Source organism: Diadema antillarum, unplaced genomic scaffold (genome assembly GCF_040938485.1).
Source record: "Diadema antillarum isolate AM-2024a unplaced genomic scaffold, OU_Dant_1.0 seq00000122_RagTag, whole genome shotgun sequence".
Taxonomy (NCBI): domain Eukaryota; kingdom Metazoa; phylum Echinodermata; class Echinoidea; order Diadematoida; family Diadematidae; genus Diadema; species Diadema antillarum.
The window spans coordinates 540,829-555,860 of NW_027271202.1; positions in this window are offsets into that span (position 1 = coordinate 540,829).

A 15,032-nucleotide genomic window follows, 5' to 3' on the forward strand; every position below is an offset into this window, starting at 1 on the left:
ATGTTATACAATCTGTAAGTATGCCTGACCAGGACCTTAAACGCTCTGTTAAAATCCCAAATTCTAATCTCTTTTCTTCTGTACCTCTGAACACCGGGTGCACGTCACGAGTTCGACACCAACGAATCATACAGCCCACGAGTCATACAGTCCATGAGTCATACAGCCCACGAGACATACAGCCCGTGAGTCATACGACCCCTGAGTCACACAGCCCATGAGTTAAACAGCCAACGAGTCATACAACCCATGAGCTCACCACTAAGCGAACAAGGCCCACTAGACGAACACACCACCCTTGTTGTAATTTCGAACTCGTGGGCTGTGTTTACCTAGTGTCGAACCCAAGAGTCTTATTTCACTACATCGAAGTCATGGGCTGTTTGACTCATGGGCAGTATTACACGATGACTGTATGAGTCGTAGACAAGTCGGTCTCGGCCCCAAGTTTGAATTGTTTCAAAGTTAAGTTAAAGAATTTTTTTGTCCTTAGATATTTATAAAAATTCATTTGAACGTCATTATTAGATGTGTATGTTTTTCACATTTTTTTCTTGAATTTTTAATGATTGCAGGGTTACAGGAATATTCACTTTCATTTTTCCCTTCATATTATGCGTATGGCTTTGCGGTTCTGTTTACTCTTCACTTCATGTCTTCTCAATCGACATAGTTATTTCTTTCTTCTATTCTCCAACCATATTATCTCTTTTTCTTCTTCATCTCTCTGTCTTTTCTTTTCCAGTTCTATTTTCTGCATGACAGTGACGTAGCGTGTGGATTTGTCTGGGTGTCTATCTAGGACTAGTTAGGTTTTTAATCGTATTTTGTAAGTTGTTGTCACGGGTAGTTTCTTTTCCCAACAGCAATATTTTGAAATTTGGCAAATAAGTATTAAAAATATTGTAGTATTGGAAATCGGTAAAAGTATAAATGTTTTTTTCCCTCACTTGTTTATGTTATCTTTAATGGGAAGTTATTGCCAAGATAACATGTTTTTAGGTACAGTTGTGTTTGTAAAGAAGAAAATAAGTAGCTTAGGGGAAATGTATTGATTCCGCCCAGAGAGGGAGACAGACAGTGATATGTAATCGCCTCCAGGCAAGGGTGAATGTCAGGGATACTTGGCATGCCAAGACCCGCCCGAAGCTACAGGTTGTATTTCCACAGTGTAGGAGAGAGTCACTCTTCATTTTGACAGCAGAGAGTCAAGTTGTGTTCTGAGGAGCCAACAGGCTAGGGCCCTCGAGTCTGTGTTTTAAGGAGCCAACAGGCTATGGCCCTTGAGTTCGAGTATTGTTAATTTCGGGAGGAGTTGTGAGCCCACAATGGTGGTGAGTTGAATAGTTTTTCTATCAGTTTTACAGTCAGCGCTTAAGAAAGTGACAGCATTATTTTGTACTTTGAGAATATTATCTGAATGTCAGAAAATCTGAGGAAGTTGAGATAGATATGTGTTTCAGAACCTGAAGAATAACTGAAGTTAATTTTTAAATAATTATGGTTGCGTTAGAATCTGAAGGAAGCCTATCAGTAAATGTTATTTTATAGAGATATTTCATATCCATGATATATGTATGTTGATGTGGAACGGATTTATTGAAACAGGGATTTGTGTCAGGGTAATGATAACTTATCCAGCGGTAAATTGAATTAGCCGTAGGTTAATTTATGGCAAATGTATATGAGACTTATGAAGCATGGGTTGAAAATGCGGAGTTATTATATATATGGAATCTGGGTATGATTTTCAGGTAGTGGAATTTTGTTCCAATTTCTTAAGGGTTTTATCCCGAGTTCATACTCCTACCCCGAGTTCCTATGCTGCACCTACTCCGAGCCGAGTTCGCGCTTCACTTCGAGTCGCACTTTGAGTTCGTACTCCACATCGCAGAGAAAGAGGGGTCAACTTGTTTCATTGCCATGGTGCCGTCAACGCAGTATTGATAAGGCGAGCATCGCAGTATCTACCCACACTGGGGATGCAGCGTGCATGATGCCTCCTGAACGCCGGATGTTTCTTTTGGCCCGCCGTCATCGCACGAGCCGTCACCGCACGAGCCGTCATCGCAGGAGCCGTCACCGCACGAACCGTCATCGCACGAGTCGTCATCACGGTTAAGTCACCTCAATGACGTCATAACGCGGTCATCTATAATCGCTGAATAGACTGGACTTCAGTTTTCAATTTATTCAGGAAAGTGCACTTATATTTTTTGGACTGATTTACGAAACAGTTTAATCTCCAGAGATTGATCTCAATGTTGTAATAACGCCGTTGAAATGGCAACAATCCAATTGTAACACATATTTTAGTTAAATTAAATGTAGTTTTGCAATGATTCAAATGGTTACGTCATAGCTCTCTTCCATTGGTCGTGACAGTTGTCTTAATTAATATTTGTAAAATGAATTTCATGTACAAAAGTAAAAGATCAATGATATCTTATGTATATTTTGTTTTACTATGTTTGGGGGGAATGTTCCATACAAGCATAATTATTGATTGCTTCTTCAGCATTTCTCCCCATCTCCTGAATTTTCTAAACTTCAAATTGTTTTATGCTTTTTTCCACCATATCATTTGTTTATCCATAAATATCATTTGTCATATTTTGTAATTGTTGACACATATATGTACATATGTTTTAGGTGAGGAAAAAAAAATGTATTTACAAGTTCTGTTGGAGATGAAAAAAAAATATATGAAAGAATGAATGAATGAATATAGGATTTGCCCGTCCTTTGACCATCTTTTATGCCAAATTCGATATTTAACTATAATGCATACAAACCGTGTATGATGTAAAAGAATATTAAGACAATATTATGATAGTAACCTCCATCGAAGTTACGCCTACGCAATTTAGTGAGCTTGAAATGTAAAAATCGGCAAGGGAATGACCCCAATTTCTTACCTTTTCCACCACTTTCCAGTCATCTGTCCTGTTTATCATATTAGATTCTCTTGGAACTAATTTTACCTGTTCAGATAGCTGCTTTTTTTTCTATGTTAATGTCTATTTCAGACACAAGCGAGAGGGGCTTCAGTAGGCTTAAAAATGAATGATTGATTGACTGATTGATTGATTGATTGATTGATCGATTGAACAAACGCAAATAGAAAAAAATTACCAGAAATGAATATTATTTATTAGTGGAAAAAGTGTGCAAAGAAAATAGGATTCCATCGGGATTCGAACCCGAGACCTCTGAATTGCTAGCCCAGTGCTCTACCGACTGAACTATAGAAAGCCCTAGTTCAGTGTTCGTCCCAAAACCCTTTCTCAATGCTCGAATGGTCAGAAGCTATAGCAGTGTGTTTGTGTGTGACACACACGTACACACCGATGAAATCCCATTTCTTAGCTCAATTTTCCACTAATAAATATTTATTTATTTGTGAACTTTTTTTTTCTTTGTACATGTGTGTGTGTTGTCACAAATGTACAAGTACTGCATGCATGATTGTTTTAATGTGTATGTACACAGGTTGACCAGATTAATGGAGAACATTCTATTTGATATAGATATAGTACATACAGGCTGACCAGATCAGTGGAGAATTTTCTAGGTGGTATACAATGTAGCTACAGTACATGCATGTAACAGGAAATACATTATAGCTCATTCAGTTTAGAAAGGTATTTCACTCAATCCAGAATGTTCTAGAAGTGCTTACATATTTGGCTGAGTCAGGCACTGTCCCTGTAGCCCAATGTGATTGGTAGTTATTCTTGGCAATTATGTTTTGCACATAGGCAGTGAGTCATCCAGGTTTCCTGGAACTAGGACTTGCTAGTATGTTCAGGTGTGTGACCCCAGGTTGGAGAGAGTTACAGAATGTGCTAGAAGGGGGATGAATGGATATTATATAAGCCAGAGAAATTCTGCAGTAGGCAGAGTACCCAACACCTCTGCTCTGAGAGTTACGACACTTCTGGCTCTGAAGCGACTTGTTATATAGTCAGTCCTGTGTTACCTGCTGACCTGTTATGTTTGTGGAGATAAGGCCTGGTAGACATTTTGCCTGCAGAGAACTAATTTGCCTTCATTGGTATCATTCATCGGTGCATCGCGGATCATTCATCTGTGCATCGAACATCGTATCTGGACACTACCAGGGAACTACCAGGGAATTCCCCTTCTTTGCATTCTTTTAAGCGCAAGTTGAAATCATTTCTGTTAAATCCTCTTTGATATATTTCGTCATTAATTAGATCTCATCAACCTCAGGGTTCATCATCCATCCACCAATCTTTCGTTTACTGACTTCATTATTACGTAATGGATTACATGGATTATTATGCAATAGCCATTAAATCCCCGCACAGCTGCGTGCAGTACCAGCCCTCTGAAACACATTCTCAATCACCCCCTGTTCCATTTCCCTTGTTCAGCGTGTAGGCATTCTCTTATTCTCTTTCTCTTTTTTCTTTTCCTTTCTCTCTCCCCATTCTTTCCGCCTTTTTTGTCAAGTCGTGTCATGTCTTTTGTATTTCTCCTGTCTTGTTCCGTTCTGTCGTAAATTATAACTGTGATAAGTATTTGTAAATAAGTAATTCATAATTTTTTTCATTTTTTGAGTGGTTCACAACATACAAGCTTGCTTTTTAGTGGACCTCTCAGTTCTTTTTTTTTTCCTCAACTGAAGCATAACTTTGTACTTTTTTTGCCAGCATGCATTCTTTTGTTTATTTGTATCATTTATCTTTTACAAGTCGAATGTTTATGTTTATGATGTAATTCCAAATATATTATGCGTTATGTTTTGTTGAAAAAAAGAAGAATGAAAAAAAAATAAATGAATTGAACAATTGAATTGAACTGTAGGGATTTTGTGATTTAAGATTTGCCTGCAATACATGTAAGTGATTCCATTACTGACTTACAATTGTTTTTATTGATCATTATTGTATGAAGTGAAAACCGATTACGAGTCTGTACCCAAAATATCACCTTTAATAAACCGCCTAAACATTAGTTGATTGTTTCTTTTGTGCGATCATTCTCAGAGTGATTTTGGTCGTAACAAAATTGGGGGCTTGTCCGGGAAGTGAATTTAAAGCCAAAACTTAGAATTTGGAACGTTCCGGAATCCAGAATATTGGTACAGACTCGTAATCGGTTTTCACATCAGTACAATAATGATCATTAGAAACAAATACATTTCTGTCGGTCAGCTCATACTCATCAGCCATCAAGGCTGCTTTATGCAAACTTGTCACATTGTGATCATCCAAATACGACCTCACACTGAAAGCAACACTCTTTTTGAATTCTTCCAAGAGAACAACCTCACGTAGGTTATCAAAATCCTGATCAACTTTCAGGGATCTGTACCACCTATCAAACATCATTTCGTTTTCACGAGCAAACTCAACATGTGTCTGGCCTGGTCTGCGGTACGAATTTCTGAACTTGTGTTTGTACGCCTCTATCACCAACTCATAAGCATTCAACACTGCTTTCTTGACTGTAGCATAGTGACGTGATTGCTCTTCAGAGAGAGATGAGTACACATCGGCTGCTTTACCTACAAATACACTTTGAAGGAGCAAGGGCCAAAATTCCTGTGGCCAGTTCAAACTGTTAGTCACCTTCTCAAATGACACAAAATATGCATCAACTCTGTTTTCTTCAAACTTTGGCACCAATCGAATGTTCTTGGCCGAATCAAATTCAAAGGGAGCCCTTTCACGATTTCCAACAGTCTGTGCATGAGTCAATTCCATCTCACGCAACTTCGTTTGCTGCTCGATTTCGAATTTCCTCATTTCCACTTCTCTTTGTTTTTCCCTTTCCTTCATTTCCATTTCTTTTTCCTTCAGTTGCAATTTAGCAAGCTCAGGCCGTGTTTGATCAGACATTTGAGCTTGATCTGAAGTGTGAATTTCTTCTTTGAGCTCCATGTGACCAGCTACCAAGTCAAGAATTTCTGCCTTTCTTACACCTTGTGGAACATCTACATTCAAATGCTGTGCAATAGCAGTCAAATCACATTTGCGTAACCTTTGCAAATCTGTGTATTGAAAGTAATTCGTTGATTATGTTTTATGATAATATTGTAAAGCGCATGGGGATATTCATTTGTGTTATTCGCTATAAAAATTCATTATTGTTATTATCGTTATTATCATTATTATTATCATTATTTTTATTTTTATTATCATTATCATCGTTATTATTATTCATGCACTGACATAGCAATGCACCTGACTCATTACATAACCCAGTGAATCATCTTTTCTTCTTATTTGAAAGCTCCCCTCCCCTTTTATGGCGGGCGAGATACGACAGAATTCGACACAAACATACAACTATACAGCATTGGAATGGATGTCGGGTTTTAGCCAATCAGAACGCAAGAAACCGTACAACTATGCAACTGTGCAACTATGCAACTGTGCAACTGTACAGCCCTAGAATGCCTGTTTGGTTGTCACTCGCACGGGCCGAAGTGCCATTAACCGAACAACCATGCATCCCTACATGCATTACGGAACGCCTGTCGGGTTTTAGCCAATCAGGACGCGAAAAACCCGACAGACATACATAAATACATGAGTGTAGGAACGGCTGTAGGGTTTTAGCCAATCAGGACGCAGACAACCCGACAGACATACATAAATACATGAGTATAGGAACGGCTGTAGGGTTTTAGCCAATCAGTACGCGAAAAACCCGACAGACATACATGCATGGGTGTGGGAACGGCTGCAGGGTTTTAGCCAATCAGGACGTGAAAAACTCGACAGATATACATAAACACATGAGTGTAGGAACGGCTGTAGGATTTTAGGAAATCAGGACGTGAAAAACCCGACATACATACATGCACAGGTGTGGGAAAGACTGTAGGATTTTAGCACACCAGAATACAATAAAATCGACAGACATATACACATGTGTTAGTGAGGGACGGGTGTTAGGTTTTGACCATTCAGCCTTTCCCTCTGCACGTAATTAGCCTTGGGGCTCTGCTAACCACTGAATCTCCTGACAGATTTATTATACCGTTGGTGCAATGGTCCCCATTCCTTTCCACATCAAGGGTTCATGACCTGCGATCCTAAGGCAGGTGTGGACGTACACTCAGGGAGGTGCTTGGACAGAATGAAACTATATATGCGTGTATGTCTGTCGAGTTTATTGCATTCCGGACCGGAATGCAATAAACTCAACAGACACACACACATGTGTCCTAAAACCCTACAGCCATTCCGACACCCATCCATGTATGTCTGTCGGGTTTTTCGCGTCCTGATTGGCTAAAACCCTACAGCCGTTCCTACACTCATGAATTTATGTAGGCCTATGTCTGTCGGTTTTTTTTTTTGCGTCTTGGTTGGCTAAAACCCTACAGCCGTTCCTACACTCATGCATTTATTTATGTCTGTCGGGTTTTTCGCGTCCTGATTGGCTAAAACCCTGCAGCCGTTCCCACACCCATGCATGTATGTCTATCGGGTTTTTCGCGTCCTGATTGGCTAAAACCCTACAGCCGTTCCTACACTCACGTATTTATGTATGTCCGTCGGGTATTTCGCGTCCTGATTGGTTAAAACCCAACAGGCGTTCCGTAATGGGATGCAGGGACGTATGGTTGTTCGGTTAATGGCACTTCGGCCCGTGCGATTGACAACCATACAGACATTCTAGAGCTGTACAGTTGCACAGTTGCATAGTTGCACAGTTGCATAGTTATACGGTTTCTTGCGTTCTGATTGGCTGAAACCTGACATCCATTCCATGGCTGTATAGTTGCATAGTTGCACTAATTTTGACTCCCCTCGCCCGTCATACCCTTTTGGCCGACATAACGTACACTGCAAGTCTTCAAACCGAATAGGTCTATTTGCAAGGTGTGCATTTCAGTTATACCTAACATTTGCGGACGGTGTATAGATGATTGTGTGCAGTGTACTTTAATACTATGGTTGCAACCATAATGCATCGTTGTAGTTTTGCGCAAATAATGTTTTCAATCTATTTTTACTGCAATTAGCAGAGTGGATTTGACGCAGTATGAGTTATATTATCATAAATATAATTGATGTCATATATATATGATTATATATATATAGATATATATATATATATATATGTATATATATAGATATACATTCATACATATATATACAAATGACTGGAATATGTGAGCCTCCCATATGCCACCATCCTTGGGCAGGTTATGATTTGGGTTTTTAGTGTATGGGCTTATGTGCTCAAGGACAACAATATATTCCCCAAATCAATGATGCTACTTATAGTTATGTCTGAGGTGGAATTGCATAAATTGTCTGGAGTGTACCTTTATTTCATATACCGGCTCCGCTTTCTTGGTAATTTCACTTGTGTAGAAAAGAATATACCTTCAACATGCGGATTCGGTGAATGAGGTAATGTATATATATCAGACATAATATATTGTGGCGGCCCCCCGCTTCTACTTCGTCGTCCAAGCCGTTGTTCTCCTCGCTCATCATTATTGGGGGTTCGAGAGTGTAGCCTACACCATCTTTGGTCAGTGTTGTATCATGTTCTGTCTTGTGTTGTCGTTTGTCAGGATTCATCGTGTAAGATTGTTAAGTCCCGAGCGGAAAGACTTTAACTAATCTTTGAAGCTAATTCTCGTAAGATAACAGGGGGCACTATCCACCAAATGAATAAGTTCGTTTCGATCAAAATATATGATCTTGAAGTAAAGGGAAATCTGAATGCGTAAGATGTTTCAGAGGTTGTATACCAGAATGTTTGTAACTTAATCACACTAATAAAAAGTCAGAAGAGATTTGTCTTTGAATTCCAAGTGAAATAACACTAAACATCAATTTATTAACTCATCTTTACAAACCAATTTATCGCCACTGTTACATCATATACAGAATCAAACTACCTCTATGGAATACTCATCATACTATAAGATCCTGTCTTTCTATATCTTAAGTTATTATGGGGGCTAAACTATTCTTTGAACTATAATTATAAAAGACCGCTCTCAGCGGTTAACTTTGTTCCTTACATTGGACCATGTCAGTCGGCAGACCGCTTATTGGGTTGTTTACACCTTGACCGCTCACGGCGGTAACCCCATCCCCTTCTGATTTTCACACTAAAATTTGCCCTTTATATACGCTTATTGCGGACGTAGTAGGAAACACCCTACTACGCGGATCGCGATCCGCGTAGAATGCGTGCACTTGCCCGAAAATGGCGATCCGTGCCAATTCCGTACTATTTTAATGACGTAATATTGCCTTTATCTTAAAATGTAACTTTAGACCTGATGTATGATATACATCATTGGAAAGAAAATACAATTTTTATTAATATCATGTAGATTATCCTTTTTCTTATTGTCCGCGCAATCAATAATAAGCCGAAAAGGTGAAAATATCCGAGAAACACAGCGTATTCCAATTCACTTCAGTGCACATTCTCCGCGGACACGAATCCCGGCACAACCAAACACTTATGACATTAAAATCTCATATTTCGAAGTTACTACATACTAACATATGAAAACATTCATATATCTCCGTAGTCGTAACAAAATGCCGTTGACTGATATCATTTGCCTCTCTTCAAATTCTACTATTTCATTATGATAACAATTTTAGACATTTAAGAGTAAGTTTGACGGATCCAAATGCAGCTCGTATGTAAATGAGTTTCATTCCGGAAACAATCATGAATGAACAATACGCGCTGCGCGTAGTGCTCAAGTACTGTACAGTATTCATTTGCCGTCTAACGCTTGTCATATCAACACGGGGCCGTCAATTCATCCTAAATCCAGCTATCTAACTACAAGAATTTATATAGGGATGCTCCTCATTCAGTAAAATTACAGATATATAACAATTGATTTCTAAAGGATGGCCAGAAAGACTCGCTATATAGGTTTACATCACGTCGACTGCACCGACTGCACTAAGGGAATGCCTATAGATGCATCTACAGTCAACGGTAAGTGATCATGCATAGCTTACATCAGTATTCATCCTGTACAAATAACACTTGCTGCATTTAAAGGTAAGGAGTATCTGAATACTAGCAGGCCTGAAATCAGACGTGGGGCGCTACAATATATATATATAGACATAAGACATATATATATATCAGACATAACTATAATCAGACATAACTAATAGTCAGTCATTTATTTTCTTTACCCGGATTCGAATTTGTATTTAGAAATAGAAGCGAGAGAGTTGGTGGTGGAGTTGGTTTATACATCTCGAAAAAATTTAAATATATTATACATGAGGAGATTAGTGTTATGAGCGATGTACTTGAATCCCTTTTTATTGAATTGATAAATCCACATGGAAAAAAAAACATTATGATTGGCATAATTTACAGGCCCCCTCGTTCGAATTTAAATGATTTTTTGACTGTTTTGCAGGATTTAGTACAAAATCCCATGATACTTAATAAAGATACATTTTTGATGGGCGATTTTAATATCGATCTCATGAAATGTAACTCCCAAAACAGTTCAAAAGAATTTATAGAAACATTAATGTCTGCTTCGTTTTTACCATTAATCTCCAAGCCTACCCGTGTCGCCAGCCAATCGGCTACCCTCATAGACAACATTTTTTGTAATGTTTTTCCACTTCCCGAGTCTGGTATCGTCATCTCAGACATCACTGACCATTTTCCTATATTTACTCAGGTACCAATTAAACTGATTAAACAAAATAATTATTATAAGCGTCGTAAGATTACTGCAGATAATCTTATAAGTCTTCAAAACAGTTTAAAAGAAATCGACTGGTCTTCTGTATACAACACTACCGATGTCAACTTGTCTTATGACTATTTCATTATCTACTCTTACCTCCGAAATCGATAACCATATTCCCCTGCGTAACATAAAAAATAGATATAAGCAAATTCCAAGACTCCCGTGGATAACCCAGTCTATATTACGATCTATAAACAGGAAAAATAATTTGTTTTATAAATATAGATGTAATCCCACTGAAAAAAATAAGTAAAAATATGTTTCATACAAAAACACACTCACCAAATTATTACGTACGCTGAAGAAAATGTTTTATGTGAATCAGATAAGCAAATACAAAAATGATATTAAAAACACATGGAAAACATTAAAGAATGCTATGAATACATCTAACAATTCATCTAATATTTCTGAAATTCGGTGGGGCAATGCCTCCAGCAACACTCCCGCTGGCATGGCGGAAATTTTCAATGACTTTTTCTCTTCAATTGGGAAAAATTTTTCTCAAAATATTCCTCTTTCTAGTAAATCTTTTAATGATTTTTTAGATACACCTAACTCCAAAACTATATTTTTTGACCCAACATATAAAGAAGAAATAATAAAGATTGTTGCTAATTTGAAAGAAGGAAAAAGTCCTGGCCATGACGGAATTGACAACTATTTGATAAAAAACATAATTTCTCAAATAGTGGATCCCTTAGTACACATTATCAATTCATCGCTTACAACTGGCCATGTGCCAAATAGCATGAAAATTGCGAAAGTAATTCCTATTTACAAGAAAGGGGAGAAGGATGATGTCAATAACTATAGACCCATATCTCTATTATCTTCTATTTCTAAGATTCTTGAAAGAATAGTTTATATCAGGACAGTACGTTTTCTTAAAACCTGCGACATATTCTCAAACTTTAAATTTGGATTCAGGGAAAATCACAGCACAACGCACGCACTACTTGCCCTCATCGACAAAGTCACACACGCACTCGACACACTTTCACACACAATAGGTATCTTCTTGGACTTCTCCAAGGCCTTTGACACGATTAACCACGGAATACTTCTCGCCAAACTGTCTCATTATGGAATACGTGGAAAGGCCGTGGAGTGGTTCACGAGTTACCTATCAGAAAGATCCCAATTTGTACATGTCAACGGCTTTGACTCTCAAAGTAAAACAATTGCATCTGGTGTTCCACAAGGGAGTTTATTAGGCCCATTGTTATTCATTATTTATATTAATGATTTTCATAGATCCTCGGAGAAACTATCATTCATATTATTCGCGGATGACTCTAACCTTTTTTTTTTCTCACCCTGACCCAAACATTTTAATAAGAACAGTCAATGAAGAACTGAAAAAGGTTATACAATGGATATACGCAAATAAATTGTCATTAAATATTCAAAAAACAAAAGTTATGCTTTTTAGTAATTCTTGAAATAGCCTCCCAGGCAATATAACATTTGATACTACTCCCTTAGAAGAAGTTTCTTCCTTTAAATTTCTTGGTGTTTGCGTCGATAACAAGCTTTCATGGAGGAATCATATTGATAACATATGTAAAATTATATCACGTAACATTGGCGTAATGAATAGATTAAAATATTATCTTCCTTCATCTGCATTATTAACTCTTTATTCTAGTTTGATATTACCTTATTTAAACTACGGGATTCTTGCTTGGGGTAATACATGTCAGATGTTACTTGATAAACTTCTTTTACTGCAAAAGAAAGCGCTTAGAATTGTTTTTAATTTACATACCCGAGAACATACAGATGCTTTGTTTTCTGACCATAAAATATTAAAAGTAAATGATTTGTATATGTTTCAACTTGGCCAGTTTATGTTTGATTACAACAGTAACTTTTTACCTAAAATATTCCATGATTCATTTCATCGAAATAGTCATGTTCATAACTATCCCACGCGACGATCCGACGAATTTCATCTTCCATTAATGAGAACCGCACATGCCCAAAATACATTTCTTTATACCGGACCCAGACTTTGGAATAATTTAGAGAATAGTTTAAAAGATTCCCCCAAATTTGTTACATTTAAATGCAAACTCAGAAAATATTTACTTTCTACTTATAATCTTAGATAATTTAAATTGTTTTGATTTATGCTTGAGCCTTCACTTGTCCTGATGTCGCAGCACTTGGCGTGTTCTGTGTGCAGACTTCTCTTCTTTCTTCTCTCCTCTTCCTTTCCTGTCTCTTGTTCTTCGTAGACTTGTTTTGTTACCGTCTTCTCTCCTCTCTCGGTACTGTCTCGCGTCTTACAGTGTATACGTGTGGGTAATCGAATGTGCGTACGAACGTGTTGTCCTTGTCATATTTTCCCGGTACACGTGGTTCAGTGAGCAGTGTCCGGGCACTAGCATTGCTATTCTATATTTTTTCCCAACCGGTGTATCTCAAAATAATTACATGTATATTGTTATAGAATAGTATATAATTTACTCATTATTTGTCTAGCGATCCACGTCCGACAAGCTATGCTTTTTAGTGGATCACTATTTTCCATAATCGAATTTATTTTCTGCTCGCCCACGAAGTATTTATACAGTGTTTTCCTAAATATTGTACATGTTATATGTTGTTCTATAATATGTCTCGTATATATATTACATGAATCTTATGCAAACGTTTGAACAATATTTCATCACATGTATACTTTGTACTATGTTTTTTTGATTTTCGATGATTGGAAATAAACTATGATTGAATTGATTGAATTGAAATTGAATGTAGAACACTTCAGTAAAGCATATTTAAGTTTACAAACATATTATGACTGCAATGTATGCAGAATTTTTTTTTTCTGAGGAGGGGAAGGGGGGGGGGGGCACTCTGGCAAGGGCAAGGGTGCCCCCTGCCTCACGAGGATTTTTTTTTTGCATTTTTTTTTGCATTTTTACCGAAATTGAACGATCTAGTGCCCTTTTTTGTGGAATATTGGTAAATTCTTCAAAAAAAGTAAGGAAAATGAATATTCAGGAACAATATTCCAATGGCTAAAACGTGGAATCTGTAACCTCTTGATCAGTGTGTGGGTCTTCACTGTGCATAAGTCCAAAGTGTGGATCAGAAAGGGAGGGTGTGTCCCCTTTCCCACACGAGGGAACTTTAGGAAATCTACACTTGAAATTCAGCAATCTAGAGCACACTTTAGGTGGCATATTCATTATTTGGAAAATTCTAAATCCAAAAGTGAGAAAATAGATGAACATCACTCAAAGGCTAAATCGTACTGTCACTTGATGTTCTGCGTATGTGTCCTTAGATCGAAGGTTGAGGGTGCAACACCCACCCACCCCCACCACCATCACCACCACCACACGAGGGAACTTATGCATTATTTTTACAGAACTGAAATTCAGCGATGTAGTGCGCACTGTAGGTTGCATATAAGGAGCATTTTCAGTCAAAAAGGTAAGAAAAGTGAATAATTCTTTATTATCGATACCCTATGTCCAAACACACATACCACCACAACCACAACTTTTAGATTTTTAAAACTGAAATTCGGCGATCAGCGAAAATAATGTGCGAGCAATGACACTGTACACACACACGCGCGCGCGCGCGCGCACACACACACACACACACACATGCACACCATCTTTCAATGGGCTTAGTTGATGTGCTGTAGACCCTCCTTGTTATTGTATTCGACAAAATGTAGGATATAGGGCCTATACATCATCTTTTATAGACTATAATAGGCATTGCATTATAATCATAGTTATATCATGTACAAATAGTCAACTACGTATATTCCGTCCATGTGTCTATTTACATGTACTGTGTCATGCATTGTAAATGTCATCATCAAAAGCTAGGAGCGTGATTATTTACGATAGTACATAGTATGATTCTTTAGTTAATGTTGAAAGAATGGCAAGATCTCTTTCTCACGTCATAACATTGACGATTGCATTGTAAACTCTGAAAGAAATATCATTTATAGCAATCTGAAATGACGAGGCGTGAAACTCAAGATCCATTTCTTTATCATAATTACTTTATTCACGAAGCAGCAGCAGTTAACAGAACATGCAAAAAGCAAAGCAAAGCAAAACAAAGCAAAATACGCACTTTGTTAAAGAAAAATTACATGAGAATTACACAGGAGACCAGATACACATTTTGCAATACATCACTGTTATGTAACGCACATTTTACCATATCTTACGTCAGACATACGATTTGAAGATCGTAAGCGAGTCATTAGCAGCTATAGTGGACACACTTTCTAGAT